The 10,000-nt window shown below is 41.7% G+C and overlaps 1 protein-coding gene across 1 annotated transcript in view; it reads left to right on the forward strand.

The window, feature by feature from the left end:
• The window catches only part of nectin3a (nectin cell adhesion molecule 3a), a 42,682-nt gene that overhangs the window by 1,227 nt on the left and 31,455 nt on the right, over positions 1-10,000 (forward strand). The window lies entirely within an intron of this gene.

Here is a 10,000-nt window from a genome sequence, read left to right on the forward strand (position 1 = left end):
CTGTGAACAAATCTAAGTTGTCAGGTTCTCTACAATGAATCATTTAGCAGCAGACCACTCTGAATGACTTGGTGACTGAATTATACAGACATTTAGAAAAACTGGTGGAATTACACTTTAACTAAAGCAGTGCATTTCCCAGCAGTGTAACCGGGAAAGTAGGGTCTTACTCAAGTTAACGGGGAGGTGATGTACGTGTTAGGTGCATGGTGGGGACCTGAATATGAATTTTAGCTGGAGAAAAATAGTGCAGCAGCACATTCGGGAGCCTGTGAACGGCTTTTGTTAGATGCATCCACAGCTAAGTAAGATGATAACGTGGGGAAGCTTTTCTAGAAGTGGGCGTAACCAGAAACCTTTCCTCAGTTCCACTTGCTTAGGTGTGATTCGTCTTGATTTGTGCTTCTCAAATAATGAAGCTTTCACGTCTGCTCAGTGATATTTGTGAGGAGTCTTTTTCACTCAGCTTCACTTCAGTCATTCATATTTAGTTTCTCCTTCCTATTTCATTCTGTTCTGTTGGTGACGGCACCCGGGCTGCTTTGCTGCTCATATCTCTGCCTTTTTAGCTTCGTCAGTTTGTTTTAAATGCTGCTTAAAGAGAAATGTGGTGCCCCTTTTGGGGGCAGTCGTGGGCTGGAGGTTAGGGATCTGGCCCTGTGACCGGAAGGTCGCCGGTTCGATCCCCAGGGCTGACAGTACATGACTGAGGTGTCCTTGAGCAAGACACCTAACCCCCAACTGCTCCCCGGGTGCCGTGGATAGGGCTGCCCACCGCTCTGGGCAAGTGTGCTTACTGCCCCCTAGTGTGTGTGCTCACTAGTGTGTATGTGGTGTTTCACTGCACGGATGGGTTAAATGCGGAGGTGGAATTTCCCCGGTTGTGGGGATTAAAAAAGTATCACTTATCATTTAAAATATGTCAGTCCCTCCACTGATAGATCCTGTCAAACTTTTTTGAATCCCACCAAACTTGTCTTTGGTAGTTACCTGTACTTCTACTTGAGTCACTGTTGAATTGCAGTAACAGGACCTTTGCTTGAGAGCAGCTTCAGGTTACTCAACCCACCTTTGCTCATGCCTGCTTTTAGTCTTTCTTTACAAGGTATTTGTTGGCTCCATTTTATACCCTGAAGTAACTTCTGCAGAAGTTACTGAAGACATCCAGCAACCCCTTCAGAAGAGTTCCAACCCCAAGTGACCCTCCTGGTTCAGTTAATCAAGAGCTTTAGGAGCTTGTGAATATTAGAGACAGGTGCAGTAAGGAAACTAAACTCTTCGGGACAGGAATCTGTGTGAGCACTGCTTCTGAAGATGAACCTTACCCAGTCACCCTACTGTAAAACTTTACCAGCCAATAAATATAGAAGTCATAGCTGATTATAGGGATTGGCCATGACATGCTTCATGTAAAGGACATTGTGTGTGTTTCGTGTCAGAGATAAAGGAGGAACAGGGATTATTACCTGCGAGTCTGTAAATAATCAGCATAGCTCGTTTTCCTCATTTAGGTCTGCTTTTACTAATTAGTGTAAATGGCATTAGGTTATATTCTCGCTCATTAGTAAGTCCTGGAGATCTAACACCCTAGAGAGTTCAGACTCAACACACCTGGGTCTAATAACTAGTTGACCTCCCGAGGTCTTCATTACCTGACTCAGGTATGTTTGATTAGGGTTGGAGCTAAACTCAGCAGAGTGGTATATCTCCAGGAGCAGGATTGGGCATCACTGCCATAGAAACAGTTTTTCAATCACAACCTTAGAGCAGTGTTTTTAAGCCCTGGTTCTAGAGGCCCTGCTATCCTGAACATTTTAGTACTTTTCCTGCTGTACCACGCCCACTTTAACTGAACAACGAGCTGTTAATGAGCTGATCAGTTAGATCAGGTGTTGGGAACAGGAAAAAAAAGTAGAAATGCAGGGCAGTGAGGCTCCAAGACCAAGGTTGAGAAACACTGAGTGCGTTAACACGCGTTTAATAATCTGATAATGACAGAAAATCAGATTGTCAGTAAATCGTTCAACGCATTTTCATACCCTTGGGTCATCAATAATGGGTAAACTCCGCGTCTACACGAGTCAGGCAATAATCAGATTTCTGCTTTGCAACCCACCAATAAACTCACAGTAGACGATGTGACATAATCCATCAAACTCATCATCATGACAGGTGTGTTTTGAGTCATTTTAGTGGAAAACATGAATATTTAAACTCTTAGTTTTCTTCAAGCACGTAGTTGGTTTTAGCATCACTTCAAAAAGGTTTTATTGCTGTCTCTCAGGTGCTGTGTCAAACACCGAATATGAAAACCTGATTACTGAGCTAAAATCCAACTCTTTCATTCCTAGACCTTAATCCTATCTAAGAAATCAGAATAAGCTGTTTACGTGACCGCTTGAATAATCAGATCAATTAACTGCTGAAATCTGATAATGATTGGATTGTTAAATGGTTCTAAACACATTCACTGTCTTAGAGTAACGCAGCGCTATACAGGCTAGTGTTCTGTGTGCTCTATAACACACCTGATTCATAAAGCCCAACCGTAGTTCAACTGTTCAACCCAATTCCAGCTGGAATAGTAGAACCTGGGGAGGTTCTGTAATTCAGATGTTTAGTGAAGAAATCCCTTGAGTTTAACCCAGTATGAATCTGCAGTGTCTGTACTCTCTCAGTAACGGATGACCATCTGTAATTAACCAAACCAGCAACTTCTTCACTAATAGCAGTCCTGCTCAAACTGACCTCATGAATATGTAATACCGAAACCTGCTAATAGATAGTATAATGTAAAACCTGTTAATACACACAGTGGTCATCGGTGATGTTACTGTTATTGAGCACGGCGCCTGTCGTGGGGCGCTGACGTGAATAATAAACAGTACAGGGCAGTAAAAGTCCAGCACCACAGCCATCTGCAGTATGAAATGATCACTTGACACACTTCTGCTTTTACAGTGACAAGTGAGTTACTGCATATTGTAATTGTGGTTATTTGTAATAACAGTGCTTGTGAGTGATCATTACAGCACCTGGGCAGACGACGTTGGCTGATGGTGATCTTCACTGTATCTGATTCAGATCATCTTTGTCAGTCATATAATTACCGAATTGTTTTTCTTTTCATTTTCATATTTACTGTGCTTTTTACTCTGTAGAGTAGGTCTGTCGTAAAAGAAGCATGTCTAATGTGAAAAGTACAAGCCAGTCAGTCTTCCCTTTCTTTTTCACTCTTACCAAGACCAACATGGTCTGTTGCATCATTCTGCTCTGTCTTTGTACTTCATTTTAATCTCACTTAGCCTGTGGAGCGGACCGAAATCTGCCAATCCAGTTAAAAGGCTCTTTTGAAGGCGGGCCATCAGCAAATGACTCTTTAGGCTTTATTGTGGGCTGCGGCTGAACACTGGGGCACAAGGCTTGACCACAGAAGCACTTTGCTGTGTTTTGGGTCTCCTGTCTGGCAGATGTGACACTTAGAAAGACTGTGACTATTAGAGCGTCCCATTAGAGAATGTAATGTAGTGACCTCCAGTGCTGGCAACGAGGCGTCTGGCTATGGTGGACATGGCTCTACCTGGGATACAAGAGACACAGCACTGATTCAGCATCGTAGTGTTGTGATTTTATCTGGAATGAAATTGGATTCAGAATTAGACCTGCATGATATAAACAAAATCTCATATAGCGATTATGCTTTGCAGAACAGTGAAAATCTGATGAACCCCTAAAGGGGTAGTCTATTGATTTTTTTAAATTCCTGCATATTTCTGACATTGAGATGTAAACAAGATCACCGAGAAAGGTTTGATGTGAAGTGGCTCTTTGTGGAGAAACTGACCAGCTCAGCTTTCTTTACAGTGGTGGTGATAGGAACCAGGCGTCGCAATGTTTGAAGCTCAAATTCAGCTGTTTTGTTTATTTTTCAAAACAACCAGTAAACCTACATATGCCCCCTTTTTCTGCTGGGATAGGCTCCAGCACCCCCCCGCGACCCTGACGGAGAAGCGGCTGTCCATCCATCCATCCATTTTCTAAGCCGCTTCTCCGTCAGGGTCGCGGGGGGGATGCTGGAGCCTATCCCAGCAGTCTTCGGGCGGAAGGCAGGATACACCCTGGACAGGTCGCCAGTCCATCGCAGGGCAGACATACAGACAGTCACTCACACGCTCACACCTAGGGGCAATTTAGCACGTCCAATTGGCCTGACTGCATGTCTTTGGACTGTGGGAGGAAACCGGAGAACCCGGAGGAAACCCACGCAGACACGGGGAGAACATGCAAACTCCACACAGAGAGGAACCTGGCCGCCTGGCCGGGGAATCGAACCCAGGCCCTCCTCGCTGTGAGGCGACAGCGCTACCCACCACGCCACCGTGCCGCCCACCGTGGATGGATGTCAAGTGGTAAAATAGTGTTAAATCTATTAAATATAATACTATAGATTGTAAATAGATTATAATAATATTAAATCTTTAGGCACTTTTTTGCCTGTATGTAAAAAAGACATTCTCTGTTCTTATCAGAACTACTATAAAACAACGTCTCACACATTTAACAGTGCATTAATAGCCATTTCAATAACTGCTTTCTGGGAGGAAGGCATTAAACACACTTCAGACATCTGGTTCCTATCACCACCACTGTGAACAATTCTTACTCTGTAAGTCTCTACAGAAAGGAGCATTTCACATCAAACCACTCTCAATGACTTTGTTTACATCTACAAAATTTAAATATGCTGACATTTTAATTTAAAAAATGGTCTAAATTTGCCTTTAATATGACGGGGTGAACGAACACATTAGTGCTTTAGTTTTGACCACAATCATTTGTGTTTAATGGATCACATTAATGCCTTAATTCATCCAAACGCCCAAAGAAACAGCACTGATTAGTCAGGATTCTTCCAGCACACAGTAAATCATTCAGTGATTGGTTACAGGACTATTTGCATTACACAGTTTTGTGAAATCAGCATTAAGAAAAATCGACATTGCTATTGTGATTAGGAAATGCCTGCACTGGGTTTCCTATGTGGTCTTTTCAGAAGGGAAAACTTTTGCGGTATTTTGACTTCATGTTGGGATCCTCTCCTCATGGCTTACTCTCATGCACATGACAAATACTGGAATCTAACTTGAAAAAATTGAATGACTAAAGCGTAATGGTAAAAAAATTAAAAATAAACCTGAACAATTCCATTTTAAATTAATAAATTAATATATCTGTAACTATTTTGTGTCATTATATGTATAATATTGTATTACTTTTCACTGTTTAACTGAATCTCTTTATTTTTAATGGTTTCCTTATATACAGCAAGGATGTGAAACAAAATAACAGAACGTTATATGGCAAAATAAAAAGGAAAACCTCAGTGGCTGTGTGTTGTGGAAGTGAGATACAATTCCAGAACTTTCAAATAGAAGAGTGATTTGAATCTGCATGATAATAATGGCATTCAGATATTTCTGGACATGCTTTGAAGGGGTTCCCTGAGAATGACCCTCATGTTACAGGCACTTATGAAGATACAGATGCACATAAAGCTCTAGAATTCCTGAAATGAAAATCACAACTGAATAGTTTCAGATGTTTAACTTCCAAAAACGAAATAAAAAATGATGATTCTTACAAAAATCTACTGTCCTCAGTATTGACAGTGTGTGTCTGTGCTTGTGCTCATATCTATCCTTAGTTGAAAAAGTAAACAGTAAAGTTTTACACAATTTTAATTGAAATGGCATCGAGCTCATTGGAGCTCAGAGGGGACCACAGCAAAACTTCACAAGCTCTCATATCGTTTGACCTTCAAGCCTCCACATTAACAGCAGAGTTCTCCAGTGTGACACCTTTTCTGAGATAAGCTAAAGATGATTTCCTCTTAGGATTCAGTGATGCGTTCAAGCTGTTCTCGCGGTGTCCTTCACCATTGTATCGTCAGAGTTTCAGAACAAAGAGCGCATTTGTTTGTGGTACCCTTCTATTCAGTCTTTGTAGTTGTTAGTCCCTGTGGAAGTTTTTAACGAGGGTTTCTGTGCAGAAACATGGCACACAGGCCATTTCATTGAAGAGGTCATGCCAGCCCTTAATTACTCTGTGGTTTGTACTGTTAGGGCTGCACAATATGAGGAACATTTTGTAATTATATTGGTACCTAAAACTTTAAAAGTAAACTTTGCAGTAAACTGTAAGCAAAATACAAAATAAGAGAAAAGATGTTCAGTATTGTACGAAACGAACAGTGAAATGCTAATATATAGGGGTGGCCCATGTTGCAAATATGTCATATCATAATACTTAAAGGCATTTTCACGATAGATAATATGCATTACAATATTTTGACACAGATATAGCACAGTAGTAGGGCCACATTTAAACACTGCAGCCAAAAACTGTGAATACAATGGTTCATATTCAACATTTCAATCAACCCAGTTAATCAAATCAAATCATGCTCTCTTTGTAATGTTACATGCAGTTGGCCAGTGTTCTTAAACTATATATGACACCCACAGTGTGCTAGTAAAGCATCACGTTCATAATAAAATATCATATCACCCACGTCTGTTATTACGTGATTACCGTACATTTTTTGTGTACTGTTAGGCTGTTGAAACAACAGTCAGTATTCCCTGTGCACTCTGAAGACCTGCGCACATGAATGGATATTTAATTCCTTAAAAAGCTCCTTATGGTGATGCAGGTTTGTTATGACAGTAGTTATTACTGCTTCATACATTTTATACACAACACTGAATGAGGACAGACATCACATTTCATCACCTTTTTTGCAGGCTAGTAGTTAAGAAGAGAGTAGTTTTTTAAGCAGTACACATGTCTCTGCTTTGTAAGTGGCTCTATAGCAGAGTGGTTAAATCACTTTTCAGGCCCAAGTTTGAAACCTGTGTAGGGAAGGACGCCGCTACTGTAACATTAGGCGTGGCTCCTGATGCTACATTCCCATCAGTCTAATTACATAACTCTGGCACTGCGTATGTAATATAATGTGATTCATCTTGTCATCACAGCCCTTAATAATGTTCATTGGATATCGTATCTTGGATACTTATATCCCAGATACAATGAAGATATAATTAATCTTGCAGCCCTAATTGCTGTAAATTGCAGTATAAATAAAAGAACGTTGTTTTATTATTAATGTGACACAGTTAACAAATAGCTTGTATTATTTTGATAAAAGCTCATTCTTATAATTGTTTACATATATTATGCCTTGATTGATCATCAGAACACCTACAGAAAAATGAGGAACATCTGAACATTACCATAAGCTATAAGGGACCCTACTGCAGAGTGCAGGTTAACCACAAAGGAATGGCGGGACCATCAGGGATGCTAGGAGAAGGCTCATTTTAGCAGGTCAGCTGTGATGTTTGAAATAATTCAGCACTTGGCTACGTCTCGCTGAGGATTTCCTGCTGCACTGGGTGAACTTAGCCTAACAGGACTTCTCTCTGCTGAGCCAAAACTTTAATAAACTGAGGAGGATAAAGACTTGACCTCAGACACACTTCCTCATATATGTCTTCTGCAGTAACTCCGTTTCTGCTGCACTCATGACGCCTTTACTTCCAACCTTAGGTCAAGCTGAAATGCACATGTAAAACTGCGGAATCCCATCCTAACCTAAATCACAGACTAGTGTGTGAAATCATCTTTTAAAGCTAAAGTTGATCCAAACAAACTGTGGAACATCTAAGTCACAAAACTTCTTTTTTTCTTCTCAGACTTTCTTCTCAAAATGAGTTGCTGTGGTGTCATGGGAAGAAAAATGTTTGGAAAGCTCAGGCAGTCCATTAGCCTAATGTTCCACATGCTCAGGCCCAAAGTATGAAGGTTTAAGCCTCAGGGAGTAAATAAGTGTAAGAGTGCAGACTGTGTGCTGGATTTCGGGGAGAGTGTTCTCTCATGGCAATGATGTCTGTCCAGTTTGTTTCTTTAGACATTGTATGGCTTTGGCACCTAAACAAACCTGCAAAGCCTTCAAGGTGGGTGGCATTGTGTGTCAATACTGATTAGTACTCTACTCTGCCATTCAGAGGAAAGAGGCTTATTGGGGGAAAAGAGGGTGTGGCAGGAAAGTAAACGCCCTGTGACCAAGAGAATGCTTGTAGTGTGCTATGTTGACCAAACCACTGCATTTCCTCGCCTCTGCAATCCACTGGCTCTGTGACACATTGTTTTCTTTGGTTTGTCCCCTTTCCTCTGTGTCTTTGTTGGCAAACCTCCCGCCTCTTGAAAGCCTTCTGAGCACCAGGGTAACACCTCTTGTTTTTTGGTTAGGAGCTCCCATTAAAACAGCCGCTGATTTAAGTCAACATACTTTTAGTCCAGCTTAGTTAAGGCGCCTGTGTGTGACTGTTGCATAAAATTGTTCCACAGCACTTCGACGTGATGTGTTTTGATATTACCCGTGAAAAATAAGTGCATAGATTGTTCTGTGACTGGGGGTGACTCAGCACACTAAATGAACTAATAATCATGCAGTGTGGTTCCTCCAGAAACTTGTGAACCAAAATTTATGCAAAGTCAACCAAACCTGCAAGTTTGTCCAGTAATCACTCTGCCTCTGTATTAAATCCAGACATGAAAACTCATGAGCAGTGAAACAGGTGACAAGAACCTAATCCGCTCTAACAGTTACGGCAGTTCACAGACATCGGTGTGTCCTACGGAATCTCTGCCGAAAAAACTAAATGAAAGCTGATTGTCTTATTGTGTTTCCAACAATGAGCATTTATATACATTAACTTTTATTGCCCTCCATTCAAAAGCTTCTGAAAGTCCAACACGTCTTACTTTATTTGTGGGTTGACGGAATAATGAGCGTGATCTGCTGCCGTGCTGTGGGGGGAGAGGAGGGATTCCTCCTCAGAAATCTCTGCTGGCATTTCCATCATAAAACATTAACTTGATTTTCTGTGCACTATTGTGGGTGATTTGCTCTGTTTATTATTGCACAAAGCAGTTTAGTTTAGTCCAGTTCAGTCGCGAGAAAAAGCCATGAGGTCCTGGTGAGACTGATTTTATACACATAAGATAGTGTACAGCAGTTTAGCTGCTCGGCTAAGCGGTGCAACACACAAGCTCTCACTGTTTCATTGGCCGGAGGGATTTATGGAAAAGTCATAGTATTGTGAAAATAAGTCTATATACATTCTTCGACAACCGTCTCACGACTCAACGTGTAACGTAAGAACACATCTTCTTCTTCTAAGCCGCTTCTCCTTCTGGGTCGCGGGGGGTACTGGAGCCTATCCCAGCTGTCATTGGGCGTAAGGCAGGATACACCCTGGCCAGGTCACCAGTCCATCACAGGGCAGACAGACAGACACATTCAATCACACATTCACACCTAGGGGCAATTTAACATGTCCAAACGGCCTGACTGCATGTCTTTGGCCTGTGGGAGGAAACCGGAGAACCCAGAGGAACATAAGAACACATAGCACTGAATTTGATTATATTCACATATTTGACAAACTAGGGGAACAATTGAATAAAATTTTTTGAGGCTGGTTGGCAGCCCTGATAAGGTCTTGTCACCAGTACACCAATACAGCCACGCCATGGGGTTTAATGCTTCCCAGTGCAAAGCCAGAAGTTGACATTATGATGCTAGCTGCTGGCTTCCTTGCCCTGCTGGTTTCCATTCAACGTTAGTCACATTAGCATTTTTCCCAAGCCGTCTCTTTAACTTTGACCTCTGATGATGAGCTCCCAAATTAACTATTGCACACCGACGCAGATGGATGAATGGTGCTGGCATGGGAGAATCAACCAGCACAGACCCGCCTTTTGTGTGCCTTGACCCCTTTCTTCTTCCTTTGGCTTGCTTGTGTAGGTAGGTCAAATGGTACCCCAGTGGTTATGTCTAGGTGATTTGTTGGTGTGGTTTATAAGAAAAGTTGTTTTCAATCGGCAGAGCTGAGTACTTCCATTGTGCTTTAGTTGGTGGCAAGAGTGGGCT

This window comes from Pygocentrus nattereri, chromosome 17 (genome assembly GCF_015220715.1).
Source record: "Pygocentrus nattereri isolate fPygNat1 chromosome 17, fPygNat1.pri, whole genome shotgun sequence".
Lineage (NCBI taxonomy): Eukaryota > Metazoa > Chordata > Actinopteri > Characiformes > Serrasalmidae > Pygocentrus > Pygocentrus nattereri.